Source organism: Dendrobium catenatum, unplaced genomic scaffold (assembly GCF_001605985.2).
Source record: "Dendrobium catenatum unplaced genomic scaffold, ASM160598v2 fragScaff_scaffold_773, whole genome shotgun sequence".
Classification (NCBI taxonomy): Eukaryota; Viridiplantae; Streptophyta; class Magnoliopsida; order Asparagales; family Orchidaceae; genus Dendrobium; species Dendrobium catenatum.
In genome coordinates, this window is record NW_021319235.1 from 277,491 (window position 1) to 304,176 (window position 26,686).

The following is a 26,686-nucleotide window of genomic DNA, read 5'->3' on the forward strand; positions in this document are numbered from 1 at the left end:
ACCTATAAGATGACCTAATAGATAAGCTTTTGTAACACCTTCTTATGACGGAATTTGTGAATAAATACTACAAATAATGTGTGTCATAATAGGTTAACATTCCTAACACATTTTTTTCATGAATTATGTTTAATAATAAAGCACATTTATGTTGCCCTAATATATATGATTTCCCAACATTTCAATTTGATGAAATAATTTTAATAAAATGACATTATTATGTGCCTCAATATATGTTGTACCCAATATAAATTACATTCAATTATCAATTAATTATGCTGATTCATAATATTTCAATTGCAAATATTTAATCTCAAATCAAATTTCTAAAAATCTCACATACATATGAGAGCTTACATAAAATAATTTATTTGAATAAAAAATTTATTTCATAAATATAAAATTACAACAGTTTTCCACGTTAAATATAATATATATTCTACTTTAATATTCATATATGTACATAATAATTCTATTACAATAAATGTCTTCACAAAACATTACATGAAAATCCAAATAATAGCTCGTATCATAAGGGCGATTTCTTTACACAATAACAACCAAGTATTGAGATCTCTGTTTCCACATCATTGTCATGCACTCCAACCTGCATTTGAAAAGACAATTTGAAATATGAAATCATGAATATACATATATTGATTGCTTATATATTGTTCATATCAATTAAGCACCACATGTACTTAAAAATTTCAACAACAATTAATTATTTCTAACAAAAAATTTTTATATAATAGTAGAAGCATTTTTAATTTTAAATGAAAAGTATAGCAAATATAAAGAATTTGACATATCAGATCCCATGCTTTTAATTACTTGTTTTTTAAGAAAATATTAGTTGTTTTCACTATCATTTAAGTTAAGCTAAATTATAGTGGACCTGCAGTGGTGTAGGTGGAGTTGGTGCAGTGAGGAAATAAGAAGTGATTCCAGATTTTTAACAAAATGGTATCTCTCCCACCACTTCTATCCTTTGGCTCAACCTCATTTCTTACTGCCTTGCCCTTGTCCTACAAAACATTTCACATCAACAACATTAAGTTCTAAACAAGCATCAATCAAGAAATAAATGAGCAATGATTCAGAGCTTCTAGCAATCAAACTCTTGAAAGAAAATTTCTACAGTATTTCCATCCAAATTACTTTGCCTCTAATTTTGTATAATTGATGCAGATTAAAACAAAGCAGAAATAAGAAAAAATTAAGCTGTTTCTCACTGGTGTTGCGATCTAAAGATAAAGGACTTGCATCTAAAGAGCTGTTCAGGAAGCCTGAGATTGCCTCACATAGAACACACAATCGCCGGCGAAATCAATGAGGGTGAAGAAAATGGAGCCTGTGAGAATTTTAAGCTTCTATATCTTAAGCTTCGGCATTGTAGAACGCTTTAGACAACCTACCTTAGACCACATCTGCTGGGTACCTTACAAGCCTGTACCGGTGGAATAGCATAAGAGGTGTTCCCTAAACAATTACATCAACTATTTAGATATTATTGAAGGCCTTCTTGATAAAAAAAAATGACAATGAAGGTGAAACAAATTAAAGTCGTTTCATTGAAATAGAAACTATAACAGTATTTACATGAAACCATTCTTAAATGAAGAAGCTGAATCACAAGGGGAGTATATCTTCCAGTTACCAACTAAAACTAGGGTAAGTCCAATGAAATTATTTTTTACTCATAGTCTGGCATCTTAGAGATATCCTAACATGCAACTAGTAAGCTATTCTAGTTAAATGTTTGGTTAAATTTTCACTTTTTAAATGACTAGTGTAAATACACGTAAATTTTAAAAATAAAAAATATATAACAAAATAAAAACAGTTTTATGATAAGCTATATCAAAGATATAAAATTCTATATCAATATTAAACATAAAATTTGTATAAATAAAAATGATTAATAATTCTCTTATAGTTGAATTAAGATAAATTGAAATCAAATATTATATATATAGCAATCAAAGATTATCTAGAGTAGTATCAATTTTATCTGAAAAGTATGTATTATGTTTTCTTCTTAAAACAGCTGATTGAACGGACTTATGAGCAGGATCTGAATGGGAAAATATCATGCCGGGAGGAAGATGTCTTATACCAATTAGAACCATTGCATTACCCGTAATATTAATTCCACCATAACATAACAAAAATAAGTAACTAATTACAACCTTTTTAACAAGTTGATAAAATATACTTAACTGGCCATGACCTAGACCAATCATGCCATCAGCATGTTGATTTAACAAATAACCAAATACAGAATTTTCACATTAAAAAAATGGCTTGTTGTAGCATAAGTTCAATTTCTTTACCAAATTATATGACTTGTTCAGCAAGAAGCCTACTGCTGGAGTTAATTTCAGCATAATGCATGCATCTCATAAGTGCAATGCATTTTCTTCTTATCATAATTGCAATCAATATTGCATTTAACTGGCTCATATGTGCTTGAATGTTCTGCCCTAAATCTTCGATACTTCTAAATCAAATGGTAATTACTGTTGTTGTATATTTCCTTTCACTTTCTCCCTACCATTGGAAGTAGGGCAGAAGATATACATTTAATATTCTCATTTGTACGAAAAACATCAATATTTATAAGACTTGAATAATTATGATTCTTTATCTATATGACATGCTTATATATTTTTATAAAATTATCCTTTTCAATAATATATAGAATGAATATCGACCAAAACTTTTTAAAGTTTATAAAATTCTATTTTTCTTCAAATGTACTAATTAAAGTTAGATGAAATGTGCATTTCATGCAATTCCTCAAGCCTTTTAATGATAACAAGCAATGCACCTACAAAATTATAAAAGCAACATTTATGATAAAAGCAATTTAAAAGTCTTAGCTTCACAACAACGACATAAAAAACTGTACAAGGAGCTGGAGTATTTCAAAACTTGTAAAACACGTATGAACAATTTTAAATAAACCATTTAAAACTTATTAAAAGTACAACATAAATTGTTTAAAATTCATGCACACAACGGGAGATCTGAAAAGATAGAAAATATAGAATAAGTTAATAACAACTTACTTTGCGGAAACAAAAAAGGTGTCCAAAGCTTCTATATATCGAATATCAAACTGTAGAAATAAAACAAAATTTACTGTGAAATTCATATTGAAGCATAAATTCATATTCTAGTATAAATGCATGTGCATGTGATGCCATATTTTGCCATGTGCTTGTAGTGTTCTTTCAAGAATCTACAAGAAAATATATTTTTAGATGTCCAATGCAAAAATATAATACAATGGATTTTTAATGCAATAATATAGTTGTTGGAGTTGACTCGAGTTTTTTATGCAAGCTTAAAAAAGGGCTGAAGTAACACAAACATACATAATTTAAAGAAAAACACATGTAATGTTATAACTTCTAACAAATATTTGACCGCAAACAAAACAAACAAATCAATTAATAGGAAAAGAGCATGCATTAACTTGAATTACTTTCTATGGCAAATTCACTAGCAAATTCTTTGTTTCCTCAAGAATCTTGCTGCTACAAAAAATTTATTAATCTAACAATTAACTAAAAAACCATAATCAGCAGATAGCTGTATTAAATTATAAAATCATATACTTATAGAGCCTCTAATAAATCTTATGTCAAATCTGCTATATCAATTATTTTGGACAACATAGAAGTGCAAATCTTGTCATGGGGTGGAATAACAGTAAAAAGAAAAAAAAAATAATAAAAACAAAGATCAGTTCATTTTGCTTAAAATGTAATTATAAATAGAATATTATAGAATTATATTAATATATTAAAGCAAAATTATAAAAGAGAATTAAAAATCACAATTTCACATAATCAAATATGTTTGAAGAAGTCGTCCAATTTTAAGGCCCATGTGGGTGTATTATGAGCACAATCATGTTATAATTGACAATTGATAAGAGTATGAACTTAAAACAATGACACAACTTGATCATTAAAAATTTATTCTATAGGAGCATGAGCTGATAAGAGGATGAGTTGGAAACATATCAACACAAATAACACTTCAATTGTCAATTATAACAATTCGCGAGCAGATGAAGACTTGTTGTTATGAAGAAGAAGGTATAGAAATATTAACGATGGATATTAAGTTAAGGTTTTTTAACCAACGATCACAATGATGTATTGGGAGAATCACAAGTGACATTTTAATAGTAGTATAGATGAGCATATATAGCTCAAGAAAGAAGCTAGTAACAAGTTTGGCCATAATTCAAACATGAGCTCGGTGGAGAAGAACATCATGATCGAATCCAAAAATGTTGTGTCCAACAAGCACATCACAATCCAATTTATGGAGTTCAATCAACAAACAATTTAACAAGGCCCTTTCACTACAGGAGATGCAAAACCCACCAACGTTATACTTCCTTCGGCGATAGGGGGAAGACAATACAACATTTACCAGAAATGAAACTATGATACATAACCTGCTTTCCAATGACAATAAATTTGTGCCAGCCTTCGAGTTTCTATCCACAACCTCTTTTTGAGGCCTAATGGGAATAAAACTCCATCAAGCTTTCGAATAATAGTAAAATGGCTAAGCATTCCCTTTCTTTTCCATTCAGAAACCATCATTGGGGCATCAACCTAAAGTTGTAGGTGACATGGGAGAATTAAGAACAGTGGGCATGCCACTGAACAATTAAAATGTAGGAATCAGTGATAAAATCATAAAATTATATTGTACAAACAAAATCTCATTTTAGGTCAGATTTATATGAAAGAATAGAAACACATATGACAAACTATTTCAAAAGTGAAAATCAAACCTTTGCCTTATGACAATAGATCACAAAAGCTGAAACAATTTCATTTGCATTTTTCTCGGTGATGATAGTCTTCAAGTTAATTGCTGCAACAACCACTGGAGGAATTTCAAGAAAAATCTTTGAACTAGAACCGAATACAACTTTATAGCAATCAACAACTACTTTCAATTTGCACCAGCTGACCTGTTATAATATTCAACAAAACTATAAGCTCAAGTTTAGTACAAAAACAAACCATATGGAACCATAAAATGACTACAGGTTTTTCAAATGAGGGAAATATTATCGCACTTTTTCAGAAGCTGCACTGCTGACAAATCTTGAAATTCATAATCAAGAGGTGCCCTTGATTTTCCTTTTAATTAAAAACAGCTCGAAACCGCCATAAATAGAGATTATGGCCTATATCCTCAAATAATAAATTAATAAAATAAAAAACCTAATGCACCTTAAAATAGAAAAAAACATACATGTCAAATGACTGCGATCGCATCAAAAATCTTATCTAATTCACTAGAATCCTGGAGCAATGGAAGTAAGAATAAGATATTTTAATACATTAGAAAGTTATCTTCACTTGATCAATAGATAAGAAGATGTGAATCCTGGAGCTTATTGAGCACCACAATAGTTGTTACATTCACAAATTCCTGTTGTTAAACACTTTTTTTTTTACCTGTTGTTAAACACTTGTTATAGCTATTATTTATTCTGAAGCATTGAAATAGATCAAGTTGATTAAAGATGAATAAAAACACATTCAAATGAAAATTTTTTTAGGTGCACTATAATTGTTCTTTAAATAAGAGTTTTGTCATAAATTCGATATGTATGAAAAATTGCTTTTGTATCTTTTGATGAAAAATATCATACCATCCATGTTTGTCGATATGATAGCAAGCCCGGAGCTCTATGCCATTTTCTGCAGCTTACAGTGAGGATACTCTTACGCTCATCTTTTGTAACTTGTAGAAATAATTATGAATACATGTTATTAGAATCTAATAAAGAAATTTGTGCAAGGGGAAGAACCGTGGGAGCATAGGCTATAATGAATGCACCATTAGTCCCTCAGTTCTCTTTCATGATGGTTTACTTCATAACCAGATTTTGAGTAAAATGGAAGATTTCATTAGGAAACATGAAACCGCCAGCTTGTAATATCTCACTGAAACTGTTCACAATAACAACAACAACCTATATAAAATGAAAAACTGGAGTATGACTAACATATTAACCTCATACATACACAAGTCCACAAACTAGATTATAGACTAATGTGATAGATTGTTGGTAGGAATTGTTCCTAGCATGCTTAGTAACTGAACACTAGTCATTTTCATACCAGCAAAGCCTTGTAAAACTATTCTCAAATAAAATTAGCATTATTTCAAAATTACAGGTGAATGCATACATAATAAATCTATCTGACATTATAAGTAAATGCCATCAAAATTTACCTGACATTACAAAAAAAACAAATCAAATAACCTCATGCATATTTACATTCAGATTGGATGGACAAATATAAAGTATTAATGCCAATGCATTGAGAAAACAACAAACATATGGGTTACATGGGTTTTTGACCATATAATTATCCAACAAATTTGTCCAGAATAGGCCACTTTAGATGAGCTTTTGGATACTAACACCTTGAAAATGCAAATTTATAAACTGCAAGCTTGATATTATATACAAGTTAAATCTATTAAATACTGGAGAGCTGAAGATTTTCAAACGGCAGGTGCAGAATATGGAAGGAATAAGAAGCATGGTCAACAAAATGCAAGATAAAGTGAAGTTGTGCAGTTTACACGAGTTGGATTTAATACCACAACAAGAAAAACTTAATAAAGGATCATTCATAAGTTTGACCACCAGAAGTTGGGATACGGTTAATGATTGTGATCATATTGATGGAAATAGGTCCGGTACGTAGTTCACCTATTGTTAGCAGACCATCTTTTACGTGCCTGCAGCAAATCCAAAATCTTGAAACTTCTACTATTGTTCCATTGAGAATGCTTTCTTATAAAGAACATTGAGGAACTAGGAATTATGAATTACACTGATTTAGATGTATGTTAAGTTTACTTTCTTGAAGATAATATATCCTTTTGACACATTAAGTTAAAAATTAAGAAATATGTATTGGCTGGTATCCAACAAAAAATATCAACACATTTGCATTTGTACCTCATGAAGAGTATCATCTCCTCCAACAGCTATGACAGCATCTGCTCCTCCTCTTATTGCCTATATTTATGGTATTAATTTTTATATTAGGGCTTATTGATATCTCAAACATGGAAAAGAGAATAAAATAATAAGGCCAATCTATCATGCTTTAAATGGAATTTTTTACCTCTCTGGTTATGTCCATAGCTTCAGAAGGACCTGAAGTAAATGATTCATGAATCTAGTGATATTGAGAAATCAGAACAATAAGAATGCATCATAAGAGATTATGTTTTATTACAGAACTAATTTGTTAAGAGTAAATTAAATGTTTTAAGTTTAGGTAATTGATGTAACCCAAAACGATTGCAGAGTTCGTTTAGCCCAAATAAACAAAGAAATTCACCAAATTATTGTAGTCACATGCCAATATCTTTAGTAACTTCAGATTTTTGTTGAAAAGAACTATTGAACTACAGGTAGGAAAACTCATGAATACTGCATAATCAGCTTAAAATGCAAATAAAATAGATAGGAAAAAAATTTACTTTAATCCTTTTAAGATAGAAGTTTGATTCTATAGTTCACACAAACTCGCAATTATATCATCAATTCACTGGAAATCTGAAACTTGTTAAGCCAACGGTTTACATAAACCTCTTATTAGCTTGTATTTACTTTATTACCTGTATCTTTCTTATATATACTTGGTTGTAACTCATAATCCTTGAATGATACAATTTTACTTTTCTCATCCGCTGTGTGCTCTGTTTCGAAGATCTCCTCCTCTTTGAGCCTTTCTCTCATGGTACCAGAGCTCACAATGGGGGATCAAGAATCAACAACTTCCCTCCCTCCCTCCTCTCCGCAAACCAACGATTCTTCTTCCCTCACTGATCTTGCCATCCCAGCATCTCTCAAGTTCTTTATTTCTAATATCAAGAACTTGCTCCCTCATCCCCTCACAATAGAAAATTATGCGATCTGGCGCCTCCAGAATCTTCAACAGTTCACGACGAAAGGATTCGCCCGCCATCTCATGGGAAAAGCAGCTCCACCGGCATCAGATAATACCAAGGAGGCCGAACGGTGGCAACTAGTGGTCAGCAACCTTATCTCGGCTTTGTTCGCTACAATTTCACCGCCCATCCTCCCATACGTCATTACTTCCACTACCGCCCACGAAGTGTGGATGATTCTTGAGCGCCGTCTACAACCAACGAGTCGCTCTCGCGTCATCCAACTCAAGAACGAGTTGCACCATGTTCAAATGAAAGATCTAACTATGCAACAGTATATCTCTCACATCAAGCATCTCGTTGACAGTATTGCAGCATCTGGTTCCAAAGTGGAACCTGAAGATATCATCCTCTATATCCTAAATGGGCTACCGGCAACCTACAATCCCTTCAAAACGGCCATCCGAACATCGTCTCTACCGGCCGATCTTGATCACCTTTACTCTCTTCTGTGCAGTTAAGAACTGCACTTCAACCAAGACTTGCTCAAGGACTCAACAACAACCACGAATCTCACTGCTCTTAACACCTCTTCTTCTAATCCCAATCACGGTAGCTCCAACAAACGCAATTACAAGAATAATTCCTCCAACCAGCGACCGCCCAATACGGTCCAACCCACAGCAGTGCCCACTGTCAACACAAATCAGTGACCGACTTGCCAAATCTGCGGCAAGAACGACCACATTGCCATTAACTGCTGGCACCGGTGTAATTTCAAGTACGCACCAACCATACCAAATGGCCTGCGCGCACTAATGGCTCAACCGCAGTCCTACCCCACTCAAGATTGGGTTCTTGATTCCGTAGCATCAACTCACCTAACGCCAGACATCTCAAATCTATTCAACCAATCCGCTTATCAAGGTTTGGATTCTGTATCCATAGCAAACGGATCCAACCTTCGGATACAAAATTCCGGTCAAGGAATTCTCCCACTGCCGAACTCAAATCGTAAGTTCTATTTAAGCAATTTACTACATATTCCCTCCCTCTCTCACAATCTCATATATGTTTCCAAATTAACTAAGGATAATCGCATATCGATCACGTTTGACGCTAATGGTTTTCAAATTAAGGATATACAGGATCATTGGCCGCTTCTTCTTGGGCAACTTCATAATGGCCTCTACCATATTCTTCCAGCTCCACCTCTGCAGCACCGTGCGCTTCACACCACCGGCACTACTTCCCATCTGTGGCATGCCCGTCTCGGACACCAAAAGAGCCGTATTTTACAAATTTTATCCAAACATTTAAAAGATTTTTGTCAAGATTCAAAACCTTTCTTATGCAAATCTTGTAACGTGGCCAAGAGCCACAAACTTAGTTTCAATAATAGCATTTCCGTTACTTCGCGACCTTTTGAACTTATACATTCTGATGTCTGGGGTCCCGCGCCCGAGCTTTCTTGAACTGGTCATCGCTACTATGTTGTCTTTATTGACGATTTTACGCGGTTTACGTGGATTTATCTAATGCAATATAAACATGAAACCTGCGCAAATTTCAAATTATTCTGCAGCTTAATCAAGAATCAGTTCTCGACGACGCCTTGCATCATTCGGTCAGACGGGGGCGGAGAGTTTACCAGCAATACGTTCAAATCCTTTTTTCAAGAAAATGGTATACTGCACCAGATCAGTTGTCCTCACACCCCAGAACAGAATGGCATGGAGGAGCGAAAGCATCGTCATCTTCTGGACCTAACCCGCACGCTTCTTCATGCGACGAATTTACCCAACAAATTCTGGGTGGACGCTATATCCACAGCAAATTATCTCATAAACCGCATCCCAACCAAAACTAAATCCCTTAAATCTCCCAACAAATTTCTTCATGGCAAACATCCGGACTACTCGCATCTTCGCATCTTTTGATGCCTTTGCTACCCGTGGCTTCAACCGTACACCACCAACAAACTTGCCCCATGCTCATCCGACTGTATCTTCATAGGTTATTCACCCTCGCACAAAGGCTACAAATGCCACAATCTCCTCACCAACAAGACTATTATCTCCAGGCACGTGGTATTTCATGAGTTCAATTTTCCTCTTCACAATCACCCAAACCGAACTGACAACCCCACCCTCCAGACCAATTCCAACATCCCTCCTCAGTTACTTATACCCTCTTCCATTGCTTCCAATTCCCATATCCATCCCACGGCACCCAAACCCATTTCACCAATTCCAGCTATATCACCAACTCCGGAGCATCACCCACCCATCGCACCATCTCCCAATAGAATTTTACCCATTCCTGTCTCAAGACCAACTCGTCCAGCCATCCATCCCATGCAAACTAGGTCCAAGTCGGGAATCAGAAAACCAAACAAAATTTTTACTCTTCTAAGCACCCATGAATTGGTCCCCACTCCCGGCACTTATCGCCAAGCCATAAAATTCAGCCACTGGCAAACTGCTATGAACGATGAATTTGCTGCATGGCAACGACAACAAACGTGGTCTCTAGTTCTTATGCCCTCTAACAAGCCCATTTTGGGATGTAAGTGGACTTTCCGAACAAAGCTACAACCAAACGGTGAAGTTGACAAATACAAGGCATGACTCGTAGCCTTAGGCTAAGATCAACGGCTCGGCATCAATTACAATGAGACTTTTAGCCTCGTGGCTAAAATGCCCACAATTCGCATGCTGCTTGTGCTCGCCCTCAACCGCAAATGGACCGTTCAACAAATTGATATATCAAACACCATCCTACATGGCGATTTAACTGATGACATATACATGTGTCAACCACCCGGCTTTGTGAATCAACAACAACCCAATGCAGTTTGCAAACTGTACAAATCCCTATACGGTCTCAAGCAAGCACCCCGACAATGGTTCCAAAAGCTTACCGGCTTCCTGAAAACACTTGGATTCAGGTTTAGTCATTTTGGCCCATCTCTTCTAATTCTAAATCAATCAAATATTCATCTCTACATTCTTATCTACGTTGACGACATCCTCTTAACAAGAAACAACTCCAACGCCATCCAATCCATTCTCACCGAACTAAGCTCTCAGTTTGCGGTGAAAAAGCTCGGGCAGATCAAGTTATTCCTCGGCATTCAGATTCTTCCTACAGCAAACGGGTTCTTCCTCTCACAAGAACACTATGCTACCAAACTGTTACAGGAATCCAGCTTCGCGGACTACAAATTTGCACCTACACCAATGACCCCGCCAACATCCAGTAAACCTGCAGATCAACAGCTCTATTCAGATCCTACTCTATATCGTCGACTAGTGGGAGCTCTTCAATACCTTACAATTACACGCCCGGACATCGCATATGCAACCAATCACATCTGCCAACACATGCAACATCCTACCAATCATGATCACCAATCGCTGAAATGATTACTTCAGTACATTAAAGAGACATCTAATCTCGGACTACCAATCACCACCGATGATCTCCAATTCCGGGCCTACACGGATGCCGATTGGGCCTCTGACCAATCTGACCGGAAGTCTATTTCCAATTTCTGCATTTTTCTAGGACCAAATCTCATCTCTTGGTCTGTTAAGAAGGAGATAACCATCGCCAAGTCGTCTACCGAGGCCGAGTATCGGGCTCTATCAGTTGCAACCTCTGATGTAATCTGAATCCGGCGGCTAGCGGACGAACATCACATCACCAAAACTCGTGCTACTCCCATCAACTGTGACAATATCTCTGCTATTGCTATTGCCAAAAATTCGGTCTTTCATGCACGTACAAAACATATAGAAATTGAGTATCAATTCATTCGTCAACACCTCAACATCAGTAGCATCGTCATTCAACACATTCCCTCCAAAGAGCAGATAGCAGACATTCTCACGAAACCTTTCTCCACCGCTCGCTTCTCTGAACTCCGTTCCAAATGAACCATTTGTTCCCAGAATGATCAATTTGAGGGGGAGTGTTAAGCCAACAGTTTACATAAACCTCTTATTAGCTTGTATTTACTTTATTACCTGTATCTTTCTTATATATACTTGGCTGTAACTCATAATCCTTGAATGATACAATTTTACTTTTCTCATCCGCTGTCTGCTCTGTTTCGAAGATCTCCTCCTCTATGAGCCTTTCTCTCAAAACTCCCTAGCTGCATCATACTCAACTAGTAGAAGAGTTACAGGGTTAGAAAGCTATGTGTTTATTAAGCAGAAACAATATTCCATAAAATATTCAACAACCAAATGAAAAAAACACCAAAGAACATTAGCATAAAGCCCAATCTTGATGCAATAGAAAGCAAATAATATAAAAAATAAGCATTACGAAGAACCTTAATTAATTTTTTTGCCAACATCTTCTAATAAAGATTTTTGCGTCATATCATAATACTATATAAGAAAAAATAATAGATGTATGCTAATGAAGAAAAATTAACCGTATAACCAAATTCTATCAACAAATAAAAAAAATTATTATAGTAAATGTAAGACTGTTCAAATCTGAGTAGACTCTTCAGAATTTTATAACTCTTATTATATATCAATCTTCTTCACGAACAACCTGAATTAAATTAATTAGACAAACATAAGTGTTCTAATTATTCATCAAAAAATTTAATCAACATAATATAATATTTAAAAATAAAAAAAAAACTTACTAAAGCTTGAGGCCATGCAACACAAGTTCCAATTGCATGTCCAATTATTGTTAAAGTACTGTACTGTCTAATCAAGTGTTCTTCCCAATTCAGAGGAATGTTTATATGAATTGAACACCAATTTTGGCCTAATGGATAGTTACCAACCCTATGTGTAGGATCCATACTTTGAACATATCGAGTTGCCACAGTTTCACATAAATCAACAACACTTTTGATTGCAACTTTAGTTTCAACCTATATATATGAAGTTTATAAGATATAACAAAACTTTGTAACAATATTTGAAAGATTAAAACATGGCTCTAGAAGTTCATAAGTAAATAGTTTACTTACTTGAATATGAGTACAATTATTGAAAGAGTGTACATCACCATTTTGAAAATATTGAGTAGCTCTTAATGGGGTGCTATTAGTAGCTTGTTGTGTACTTTCCATATCCAACTTCATTTTAGCAATTACCTCACCCTAATCTTGAACTTGTTTTTCCATTTTTTGAAGGCTTCCTTGTAACCTTATATTAATTGAGAAGCGCTACTTCAATTTTGGATTTCTCACCATGCAACATAAGGAGTTACACCAAATTCATACATGCGAACTCTTCCGACCTTGTCATTTCTAAGAACCTTTGAGAAAATATCATCTCTTCCAACATCTTCTATTTGAGATTTGACTTCTTATTTCCTTCATTTTTTCCTAAATATAGTGAATATTAACTCTTTCATATAAATTTTTGTATACTTTATAATTAATCTATGAAATAGTTTATTATAAGTACTTACCAAAACTTCACAAGCCTCAATACTATTAGCAATTCCTTCTTTTGTGTAACACCTTTCAAACTTTTAAACTCTTGTCGTTGAGTGACCTATGCTTTTCTACTAAAAAATTAATAAATAAAATTCAATTTAATTACAATAAAAGAATAATTGACTTCAAAATTTAAGTATAACACACAAACTGACATAAACATGTATATACATAAAAATTTACCTGTTTTTTACGCACTTGACCGAAACTCCTTTTTCCATTTATGTGCATCAAACTCTTTTTAACCTACTCTTTTTATTTCATTCACTTATACACAAAACACAAATATGAATTTTAAAAAAAATATAACATGAATATCCCTTTAAAATTTACAAGTTTTGATAATATACCTTTGATTCTTTTGAATTCCAATAAAATAGAAGATTTTTCCATTGATCCTTGAGTATCCTTTTTTGCACATTACATAGTTTTAAATTTGTAGGCATTTTTGGATCATATTATCGAGATTTAATGTCTGCTTTCTAATTCCTCCATTTCTTCCAATTGATTAAAGAACACATTGAAAGTTCATTAGGGATGTTAAGCCCTTATGAACTTCCCCAAACTATTCAAGAGGGGGGGGGTGAATTAGTATTTTAAAAAAATCTTTCAATAATAAAAAAAAGGGATCTCAACCAAACCAAAAATTCACCACAAAGAAATTTAACGTGCATAAATTTAAATGCGGAAGAAGTAGTATAAAAGAACATAAAAATTTATAGTGGTTCGGTCAACTCGACCTACGTCCACCCCCCAGAGGCACCCTCGAAGTATTGCACTAAACTCAATTACTCTCATTTTGCTCCCACAGTAAGGTGGAGAAGCCTGTACAAAACCTCCTCTCCACTGACACTAGTGAGGCAGAGAACCCAACTCCTTTTGCTTCCTCCTAAAGCAGACAGAGAACCTTGATCGATTATTGAAATGGACCTCTCTCGAATCTCCATGAATAAGAGATGACGATCGGAGAAGACAGCTTGGATCCTTCCTTGGAGCAAATTTTGTGAAACTCCTCACAAACTCCCCCTCACAAGATCCTCTCTCTCTCCCTTTCTCTCACTCTCCTCTAGGCTCTCTCAGGTCAAGATAACAACAAAAAATGATTTCTTGGGTAATACAAGAGCTCTTAAATAAAAGAGTTTTGGAATAGCTCTTAATTTATATAAACTGACTATATCGTCCTGGACAATCAACATAAATTTCATTCAATAAGCCAGGATGGTTTGGGATGATCAGAAGATTTTTATTCATATTCAAGGCCGATAGGATATCGTCTTGTAAGATCAGTACAAATCCTTGAATATCGTCCAGACATTCGCACTGAATAGATGTCTGGATAATAAAAAAATAGCTTGATCATCCAAGTCGATCTCACGATCGTCTCAGATGGTTAGTTCAAATCTGTGCAAATCGCCCAGGGCATCGCCTTAAATAGCAACTGACTGATGTTGAATGTCTACGAACAACTAAGGTTTTTTGAACTGATTAACCCGATTGATCTGGCGATCGTCCACGACAATTTGATTGAGCAATCAAACCTTAATTGCTTTCCTTAATAACCATATTAATTTAGGCATAAGTGTGTTTCATCATCCAAGATGATGTCCTGGATGATGTCCAAAAATAAATAATACCTAAATAGATATAGCAGTTAATTCTTTTTGTTTTAAGAATATCGTCTCGGCCAATATAAATATTGTCTAAGATGATGCACTTAATAATGGCTACTTAACCAAGATGCCCTAATTAGGGTTTTTATTTTTAATAGTTTGTCTAGGATGATTTGTTGATCGTCCTGGATGATGTGATAAAAAATAGAGAATTCTAAAAATAGACAAAAAAATTTTCATATGTGTGTGTGTGCAAGGTTTCGTAGCATCAGGAACCACATTATTTACAAAGGGAAAAGTTTACAAATGGACTCAGACCTAGTCTACCTAATCTTGAGCTGGTTTATATTGCAGTTTGATATTGTGGACCTAAAATATTAATAGTCAAGGCAGTTATAGAGAAATAGAAGTATTTGTTATAATCAAAATTATACTCCCTGATGGTATATTTGCAATAATCTTCCCCTTTTTGATGATGACAATCACAAAATAATTGAAGCAGTTCAAAGCAATTTTAATGAAAGCAAGTAAAAAACAACCACAATTCAAATAGTTCAAATATCCATCATAAAAATATAATAAACTAGAACAGACTAAAACAACATAAACTAGTACGGCTACTCCCCCTTTTGACATCACAAAAAAGAGGAGGGAAAAATAAAAACAACACAAACTACTAAATAGAAGTAAATAAACATCACACAAAAACAAATTAACTAAAAGAAAGACGTTCCCTGATCATCTGAAGGTGGAGGTGGTGGTGGTGGATGTGGTTGAAAGTAACTGGAAAGGATCGCAAAATGCTCCCCAAGCCAGGATATATACTTGTCGTGCTGGAGCTGTTGGTGAGCTACATAAGCGTCAAAGCGAGTAACGTCCTCCACATGTTGCTTCTCCTATGCAGCAATGAAGGTCTCAAAGCTAGTCTCCCACTAGTCGAATTGCTCCACCAGCTGATCAAGATGAGAGTGCTGGCGGAGCGGAGTAGGTGCAGGAATAGGTGCAGGACCTGCCTCCTCCTCAGTTCCCTCAGCTTCCTCATTCCCTGAGTTGAGACAAGTACTATGAATAATGTGGAAGGAATTATTTGAGTAGAAGGTAGGATGAAAATTTGGTGGGGTAGGATATTGAAGGTTGTATTTTGATTCTAAGATATAGGCAATGATATGTCCTAGGGCAAGATTGGGCTTCCTCCAATATCCTGGATCTCAAATAGTAGTTAGATGCTCAATGTAGTGAAAGATTAAATCAGTGGCATTGAATTCTCGGTGAGCCAAAATGTAAAAAGTGGTGATCGAAAGAAGTGGAGTGATATGAACGTGATCACCAGCTTTAGGAAGAATTGAGGTGCGAAGAACAAGCTGGATTATCCTAGCATCTTTGAGTAAGGTGATAGACTCTCCAACATAAAAGTGAGCATTAGTATTTCTAAGAAAGTGGTTGGCAGAGCCTAGTCGTAATCAGGATAAGTACACTGGATATGGAGTTTATCCCATGTGTTGGAAAGTTGCAAAAGTTCTTCACAGTTCTGATATATAATTTTGACCCAGTGTCGATTCACATAGGACTTGAGAGCAGTGAAAGAAGAATTAATGTGGAGGCTAGTGAAAAATTCAAAAAAAAAGCTCAAAGTTGAAGGGGATAGAGAGAGTAAGAAGGAAGGTCAAGGAAGTGTGCGCAAAAAGATCTAGGATAGGATAGGAAAGAATGTATGGATTGACATTCTGGGAGATAATAATCCCAGCTATTTTGTACCTTTAATAGGCGGTTTGATCATCCGCCTAAATGAAGCGAGGATCCAGAGTCGCCCTCAAGGAACTCCCAAAAAGATGGCGAGATCTCTATCCACCGTCCATACTTAGGAAAATAGAGCACAAGAGCAAGAGAAATAGGGAGTGAAGAAGGATTGTCTGAGGGAAAAAATGGTGAAAAGTCTCAGTTTTTAAAGAATCGAGTAGATAATCCAGGACAATCATAGAATTATCCAGACTGATATGGTGCAATATTTGCATTCAGGACAATTGGTAAAAAAGGAAGTAATATTGTCTAAGACGATCAGATATCATCCGTGATGATAAGACACAGGCGATCGTCCTGAGGAGTCATTATGGTTGACCGTTGAAAAAGTAAATCATCCTATATGATTAGGTGGACTATGCAGGACGATGTACAATAATGGATAGTATCGGCCGAATTAAAGTTGAGTGCTGAATTTTGCCATGTGGATCATCTAGGATGAACAGATGTATCATCCAGGATGATAACAAATATTTGAGCAGATATTGAAAAGATTGTCCAGGATAAGAAGGATCATCCAAGATGATCACAAATAATTGAAACAGAAGACGATCAGATCATCTAGGATGATAATGGATCATTCAGGACGATCAGAAGTAAAAAAGTAAAAAACGTTGTTAGATGGAATTCAAAGAGTAAATTGAACAGATCGTCTAAGACGATATAAATATTGTCCAGGACGATTTGAGAAAAAGTTCAAAATCAGAGAATGGAAGGAGATGATCAGAAAAGGCCCAAACACAAGAAAAATCAACTTAAAAGCAAAAATAAAATACGAAAAAGATAAGAACAAAAGTAAAACAAGGTATTTTTTTAACTATAGCTTGAATATGATAGGTTTTCAATGTGATTGAATTAAAAAATTTGTAAGAATCAGTGAGTTAACATCGTCAAAATTCAAGAAAATGGTAGAACAATCGATCCTGTTAGCCCTAACTCGGACTTCTCCTAAGGGAAATCATCTTTTGAAAACAAGGATCTAAATAAAAAAAAAAAAATCAATCATATAAGAAAAAGAGATCATCTCAAGACTTGGTTTCAGAAAAATATTTTATAGAAATAATATACCAAACTAATTAGTTACAATCAAGACTTTTTGAAATCAAACATTTGAAAAATATCAAGTGACACATGAATTCTTCTAAGATTTAAAAACTTTGAAAGAGAAGAAGCTTACTTTTGGTGGGCTCATTTTTTGCCTGTTGTCAATTTGAATAGCGCTCTTTGTACATCTTTTTTTCCATTTATTTTTGAAGCTAGATCCCTTTCTCAAAATTCTTAAAAATTTTCAGTTGTGATTATATCTTCTAGATATTAGAGAAGAAAAACTAACTCTCTAATATAAGGAATAATGAATCACAAAACAGAATAACAAATTATATGATAAATTCAATGATAAAATTATAAAAATCTTAAGATAAAATAAAGACTTTGAATATTATATATATAAGATATATTACTATAGCAAGATTGAAAATATCTCAATTTCAAAATCCAGTTGTTAATATGAGATAGATCTTTATTTACAAAAAAAAATTACACCACTAAAAGAATTTAGAGAGAAGGAAACAATTAACGGTGTTTTCTCCTTTTTAACTGATTTTAGAGATGTCAATCATTGACTACAAATTTTCAAAAAATAAAAATATGGCATAAGATATCAATTCAGCGGTGATTAAAAGGTAAAATAAAATAATGAAGAAAATCAAATCAATAAAACTGAAATAGATGAAAAGTAAAAAAAAGGAAGGAAAAAACTATAAAAAGAAAACAACAATTAATAAATAAATGATCAGAAATCAAGTTCAAGCATTTATGTCAATCGCACCCAATCTGGTTCTTAAAGTGTTAAAAGTGTCAAAAGCCAATGGTTTAGTAAAGATGTCAGCTAGTTGATTCTCAGTTGTCACATGGTGTAACTCAATTTCTCGTTTGGTCACATGGTCTCTAATAAAGTGATGCCTTATATATATGTGCTTGGTCCTTGAATGTTGGATATGATTCTTAGAAATACAGATGACACTAGTGTTGTGAGAAACGATTAAAATTGTTCCTACAGGTAATCCTAAATCTAGAACTTGCTGCTTCAACCAAAGAACTTGGGCCACACATCTTCCTAAGGTAATAATTTACTTAGCTTCAGTAGTGAAAAGTATAATAAAGTTTTGCTTCCTACTAGACTAAGAGACTAAAGACTGTCCTATGAATTGGCAAGTCCTAGAAGTGCTCTTTCTATCCACCTTATATCATGCAAAATTAGATTTAGAATATCCAATAATCTCAACAGAAGTATTGTGCCTAGGATACCAGATTTCTAAGTTGTGTTCCTAAGAGGTATATAAAAATTCTCTTAACTACAGTCAGGTGAGATTCTTTAGAATCAGCTTTAAATCTAGCATAGAGATAAACAATAAATATTTTATCACGTTGGCTAGCAGTCAGGTAAAATAAAGATCTAATCATCCCTCTGTACTTCTTTTGATCAACTGATTTTCCATTTGGATCCTTTTATAACTGAACACTAGAGGTCATGAGAGTATTAATTAGCTTAGCTTTATCTATTTCATATTTATTTAAGATGTGTTTTATGTATTTTGATTAATTTAGAAAGGTTCCATCATCTAGTTGTCTTATACTAAAGCCCCAAAAGTAGGACAACTCTCCCCCATCATACTCATCTCAAATTTCTTACACATTATTTTAGAAAAATCATCTCATAGCCTTTTATCAGAAGATCCAAAAAGTATATCATAAATATAGATTTGAATAATGAGTAATTCATCTCCTATTTTCCTAAGAAAGGGTAGTGTCAACGCTCCCCTTAACAAACTCCCTCTCTAGTAAGAATGTGCTAAACCTCTCATACTAAGCTCTGGGTGCCTGCTTTAATTCATATAAGGCCATTTTTAATTTTAAAACATGATTTAGAATTTGGGAACTCTCAAAACCTGAGAGTTGATCTATAAACACATCCTCTTTTATTATCCCATTTAAAAAGTCACTCTTAACATCCATTTTGAAAAGCTTAAATCATTTATAACAGGCAAAGGTTAGTAGCACTCTAATGGCTTCCAATCTAGCTACAGGGGCAAAGGTCTCTTCTATTTGGTTGTACCCCTTAGCTATGAATCTTACCTTATTCCTAACCACCACACCAGAATCATTCATTTTATTCTTAAAGACCCATTTAGTTCCAACTACACTTTGTCCTTTTTGTCTTCTTATAAGCTCCCAAATATAATTCCTAACAAATTAGTTTAATTCCTCTTGTATGGCTAAGATCCAAAACTCATCAGAAAGGTGTTAATTAATGTTGGTGGGTTCAGTCATTGAGCTAAATACAGAGTGGTTCACTTACTTCCTAAGTCCATGTCTAGTCCTAACACCTTCAAAAGGGTTACCTATGATCGGTTCTTTAGGATGACTCAAAGAATATCTCTAATCTCTAGGCAAGGTGAGTGTAGGTTCAAACATTTCCTCCAAATTTTCATTTTTTACTCCTTGGGTAATCTCACCTACTCCTTTAGTGTTTTGGGGTTCTACCCTCTTCTCCAATTTTTAACTCCTATGGTAATCTCTCCAACTCCATATTCATCCTCAACTCTAGACTTCTTAGGATCAAATTCATCAAACACTACATGAGTAGTCTCTTCCACCACTAAAGTTCTCTTATTAAACACTGTAAAGGACTGATGCTGAGTAAGTTGTGTTTCAATCCAACTACAAGCAAAATATTTTCAAACAAAAGGTTCTTGGAGTTTCCAATTATACCTGCGCCCACTACCTTCCTGGTGGTGTAGTCTCCAAGATTAATCTTGCCTCCAGTAAAATGAATTGATTAGCATCTCCACTCATGTGTCATGAGCATCTGTTATCCAGGTACAACATGCTCTCAAAAAGGCCTTTTGTGAGAGCAAGCCTACAAAATCATCAAACGTCAGATTTAGGAACCCAAATATGTTTGGGTCCCTTCTTATGGAAAGATGAATACAATGCAATTATGTTATACTATAAATCATGCAATTTGGGTCTCTACACCTAATGTGTACTATGGTGAATAGTACAACTATGTGAAATATGTCCTAACATGCCACATAAAAATATCTAAGACTAGAAAAAGGATTTATTAATCTATTCGAGTAGTAATGCTTTCTTTTAAAGTCATGTAATGCATGAAATATTGGTTTGTTATTTTCAAAAGCTTTGAGATTTTCTAATTTCTTAAGCTCTTTTTCTAACTCTGTATGAGATGACTTCAAGAAATGATGTGCATCAGACAATTCAATATGCTTTTTATTTAATACATCAAACTCATCAAGTAAAGACATGGGATTTCTATCGATTGTAGAATAATCTTTAAGTAAAATATCATGCTCTTTTTACAAATTTAAAAACTCCAATTTCAAAGTAGCATGTGATTTCTTAAGTTTTCTATATGATTCATGAATTTGTTTAGAAACTTTAAGTAATTATTCGTTGGTTAGTTCACATACCTCTTCTTGGTCAAACTGACCATGATGATCATCCACCATCAACCACAAGTTTGTAGTCTCCTCTTCAGCTTCAGTCTTAGAGAAGTCCAATGTTGAATATGCCCATAATGCCTTTTGGAACCTTTTATTATCCTTTTTGAACTTGGGTTTCTCCTCACCCTTTTCCTTGCTTGAGTTAGCTTTTAAGTATTGGACAATCAGCTTTAATATGTCCTGACATCCTATATTCAAAGAAGATTATATCATTAGAATTTTTAAGATTTTTGCTACCCTTACCTTTATTCCACTTCTGATGGCTCTTGTGCTTCTTTCTTAGAAAGCTTTTGAATTGCCTTGTGATGAAGGTAGTTTCATCGCTTTTAGACCTGAAAGAATCAGTGTCCGTGTTATTGGCCTTCAGTGCCATAGTTTTCTCCTTATTTTTCTCACATGCATTAAAATTTCTTTGATTCACCCCTTGCTCGTAAGCAACAAGTGATCCAAGCAAATTATCAATAGAATAAATATTTAAACCTTAAGATTTAGAAATTGCATTGATCTTAGCATCAAAAGAAGAAGGTAAGCATCTCAAAATTTTATTTACTTTTCATAATTAGTTAGCTCTCTTCCTAGAGCTTGCAATAAGGTGATAATTTGAGTAAACCTAGTATATATGTTAGAAATTGATTCAGAAGATTTCATACAAAAAAGTTTATAGTCATGCAACAAAATATTCAACCTAGATTGCTTAATTTCATTGGTTCCTTCATAAGTAATGAACAATCTATCACAAATTTTTTTACTAGTTGCACAAGTTGAAATACGCATATAATCTTCAGATTTCAAATCACAAAAAAATAATTCAAATATTTTGCATTAAGTTGTGCTAAATCTCTTTCATCAAAAGTCCATTCAGTAAAATAAATTTCAATTTTAATGCCACTAATTTCACAAGAAGAAGGTTTATAACCTTCTTTAATAAGCATCCACATGTGATAGTCAATCGATTGTAAAAAAGTAGACATGTGAGTTTTCCAAAAATTAAAATAAATATTGTGAAACAAAGATGGTCGGGTAATGGAATATCCTTCCGCAGTATTACGATTGCCGGAGTTAGCCATGGATCAAAATTTAAAAGTTTCAAAAACTAAATTTTATGTATCCCGCTCTGATACCACTTGAAAGTTTATTAGGGATTTTAAGCCCTTATGAATGAGCCCAAGGTAACCAAGAAGGGGGGTGAATTAGTATTTTAAAAAAAATCTTTAAAAAAAAAAAAAAGATGTCAACCAAACCAAAAATTCACCACAAAGAAATTTAACGTGTGGAAATTTAAATACAGAAGAAGCAATAGAAAAGAACACATAAATTTATAGTGGATCAGTCAACTCGACCTATGTCCTCTCCCCAAAGGCGTCTCTAAGTATTGCACTAAACTCAGTGACTCTCCTTTTTCTCCCACAACAAGGTGGAGAAGCCTGTATAAAACCTCCTTTTCACTAACACCGGTGAGGCAGAAAACCCAACTTTTGCTTTCTCCTGAAGCAGGAAGAGAACCTTGATCGATTGCTGAAGTGGACCTCTCTCAAACCTCCAAGAACAAAGGATGACGATCGGAGAAGATGACTTGGATCCTTATTTGGAGCAACCTTTGTGAAACCCCTCACAAAGTCGTCCTCACAAGATCCTCTCTCTCTCCCCCTTTCTATCCTTCTCCTCTAGTCTCTTTAAGGTCAAGACAACAGTAAAAGATGATTTCTTGGGTAGTACAAGAGCTTTTAAATAGATAAGTTTTAGAATAGCTCTTAATTTATATAAACTGAATTTATTGTCCAGGATGATATAAATATCATCCTAGACAATCAGCATAAATTTGGCTCAATCAGCCCGGATGGTTAGGGACAATCAGAAGATTTTTGTTCATATCATCTAAGTCGATAGGAAATCATCCTATACAATCAGTATAAATCCTTGAATATCACCTAGACAATCGCACTGAATGGATGTCTAGATGATGAAAAAATAGCTTGATCGTCCAGGCTGATCTTACCATCGTCTTGAAAGATTAGTTCAAATTCATGCAAATTGTTTAGAGCATCGACCTAAATAACAGCTGGCCGATGTTGAACATCTAGGAACAATAAAGATTTTTTGAACTGATCATCCTGACCGATCTAGCGAACATCCATGATGATTTTATCGAGCAATCAAACCTTAATTGCTTTCCTTAATAACCAGATTAATTTAGGAATAATTGTGTTTCATCATCCATGATGATGTCCTAGATGATGTCCAAAAACAAATAATACCTAAATAGATCTGGCGACTGATTCTTTCTAATTTGAGCCTATTTTTCCGGCCAATATAAATATCATCTAGGACGATGCACTTAATGACGGCTGCTTTAACCCGGATACCCTAATTAGGGTTTCTATTTTTAATAGTTCATCTATGATGATTTGTTAATAGTCCCAAATGATGTGACAAAAAATAGAGAACTCTAAAAATAGATAGAAATTTCCCTCCATGTGTGTGTGTGCGATGTTACTTAGCATCAGGAACCACATCATTTATAAAGGGAAAAGTTTATGAACTAACTTAGACCTAGTCTATCCAATCTTGAGCTGGTTCAAATTGCAGTTTGATCTTGTGGACCTGAAATGTTAGTAGTCAAAGCAATCGTAGAGAAACAGAAGTGTTTGTTATCATCAAAATTATACTCCCTTAAAGAAAATTTACAACACCCATACATCACTACCACGAGTTATCTTATGATTTTTCAGTTGTATATAACAACTCAGAAGTCATTTCCGCTGTCATTACTAAGAGATTTTCATTTGAGTCGTCATTATAATGATTTGTTATCTCCGCTGCCTCATCACTTGTAGAGTCCAATGCCTCATAATCTTCTTTATTATCTATTTTAGTCATCTTCTTCATTCCCAAATATTTTTTTTTATCAATATAAAGATGAGAGTAATACTTCTAAGTAAATAAACTTTATCAAAATAAATTCTTTTTATGTACCTTTTCTTTTTAGCTATTTTTATGGTGGGTTGTGGTGGATGCAGATTCTTAGTTTCTATCATTATCAAAGAAATCAATATTCAAATCTTATTCTCGTAATTCAAATTGTATTATCTCCATTTCATCATATAAGAATTACTCTTCATCGATGCCATATCTTGATAATTAAAGGGTCTTCATCATTTTTCAACCATTTTGTCAAATTTCTATCTTTAAGTCTCTTATTATACATGATGTATATTAAGAATATCATCCTTAGCAATGTTTGATGATTTCATCTCTTAATGTGAACTTAATTGTACGTGCTTCAGTTGTGTTCACATCCAGCTGAAGAACATGATAATCTCAAAACCTTAACATCAAAATGCTATAATTCTGGAGTGCAGTCACCAAATTCTATCTACAAATCAACTGAGGTTTAAATAAATGAGTATAGTAAGTAGAATAAATCATTTTGATATATAAATTTTTAGGGCACATTAAAATTTCAAATCAAATTTTTTGGAGATCATTTGGAAATAGTGTTCTTCGTTCGTTGCAATTCAAAAAAACTCTCGTTATTCTTGAAAGTTTTAACCTCCATACATATGTCATGGTCAATGCAAAAAAAGACGAGGTTGTTTGGCAACCATTTGTGGGCATGAAGAACCGCTCGAACTTCACCCGATTGTGAAATGGGTTTCATTATTGCATTCAGAATGCCAAATTTGTCAAAATAGAGTTGCTCAGATGAAAATTGGCTCGATCATGTGATGAAAGAGTGATGAAAGCTACCGTTTGCGGGCGTGAGGTAGCTTGCAGGAGCGATGCTGACAAAATAACTTCCAATTTTCAAATGGATTGCACTGATCAGTTTGGAATGTCAAATTTATCTGAATGAGGACTTCTCGTGATTAATTTAGCAAAGGAGGTCGAAGATGAAGGTCTACAGATGTGGCGATGTGCGAGATTGTCTGAATGGTGCCAGTTTGCAAAATAGACTTCGCTGTTGTATCTGTAATGTCGAAAATACCTGACCCGGATGCTCATATTGTTGGTTATTGCATGAGAAAAATGGCCACATGTTGGTCGAGGCAACATCATGCAAATCGAGTTGAGCGATTTATGAGGAACTATACGAGAATTGATTAACTCTTGTTTATTTTGAATGATATTTTAATTCAAATTTTATAATTTTAATGTAAGATATATATATATATATATATATATATATAATAAAATTAATTATTAAAATTATTAAAAAGCATCCAAATAAATATTCATTAGCGTCCAAAAAATGGTCGCTAATATGTCCAATTTTAGCTACGAAGCTCTCCTCATTGGACTCCCATCCAAGCCGAGCTCATCTTACTCCTCACTGCAGGCCGAACTCCTCTACCCATCCTCCAGCAGCCTTCAACCTCAGACCACTACAACTCCTCTCCCCTTAAATGTCATCCATTTTCTTGTGTGATCTTGAAGTGTAGGACAATCCGCTCTGATATGAAATAGATAAGTTTTAGAATAGACCTTGTTGCAATTAAAAAAAAATGATGTTGATAATTATATTCTCCCCTTATATGTCATCCATTTTCTTGCAAATTTCATTGAAGTCATAAAAGGCAGAAATGCAACAAGGGCTACTAAAGTTGGGTAAACCTACAAGCTATATGAGAAGCCTACATCCATAAAATTGATTATATGAAAGGGATGTTGGGAGTAGAATCCCTTGAAGATTAGATGATTAAAGAATTGGTTTCAAGTGGTTAGAGCATGATGGAAGAAGTGGCTAAATGATACTTCGTTGATAGAATAAATGCTAAAATAAAAGGAAAAAAAGAGTAAATCAAATGTAATATGGCTGATGTTGTTGTTGAACTTTACCATTCATCCTATTTACGATATACTCAACTGAAATGTTTCATGATGCTTATCTCATCTTCATTTTTTCTAATTTTCTTCCCCATTTCTCTTAATGCACCGCCATGTTACTTTTTCATAGTAACAAACCCTTGGAGAGACAAAACAAAAATTTGATATCATGCTCTCAAGGATTTCTTAGGACATTTAATAGAATATTTAAATCTTGATCTTTATAGAATATTAAAGCTTAATGTTCAATCTATGTACAAAAGAAAAAATAAGATTGGATGGAAACTAACTAAATAAAGGTATGGTGAAGAATATACTTAATTTTCTAGGGCCCGCAAACTGGACACTTGGGTCCATCTAATCTATGTTAAAAATGTAATTCATCCTTCTTTATAAGCAAATCTTAGTAATAATTACAAATCAAAGAGTGTACTTAAAACCTTTTGAATTTGCATCCACTAATTCTCATTTTTTTCTAATAT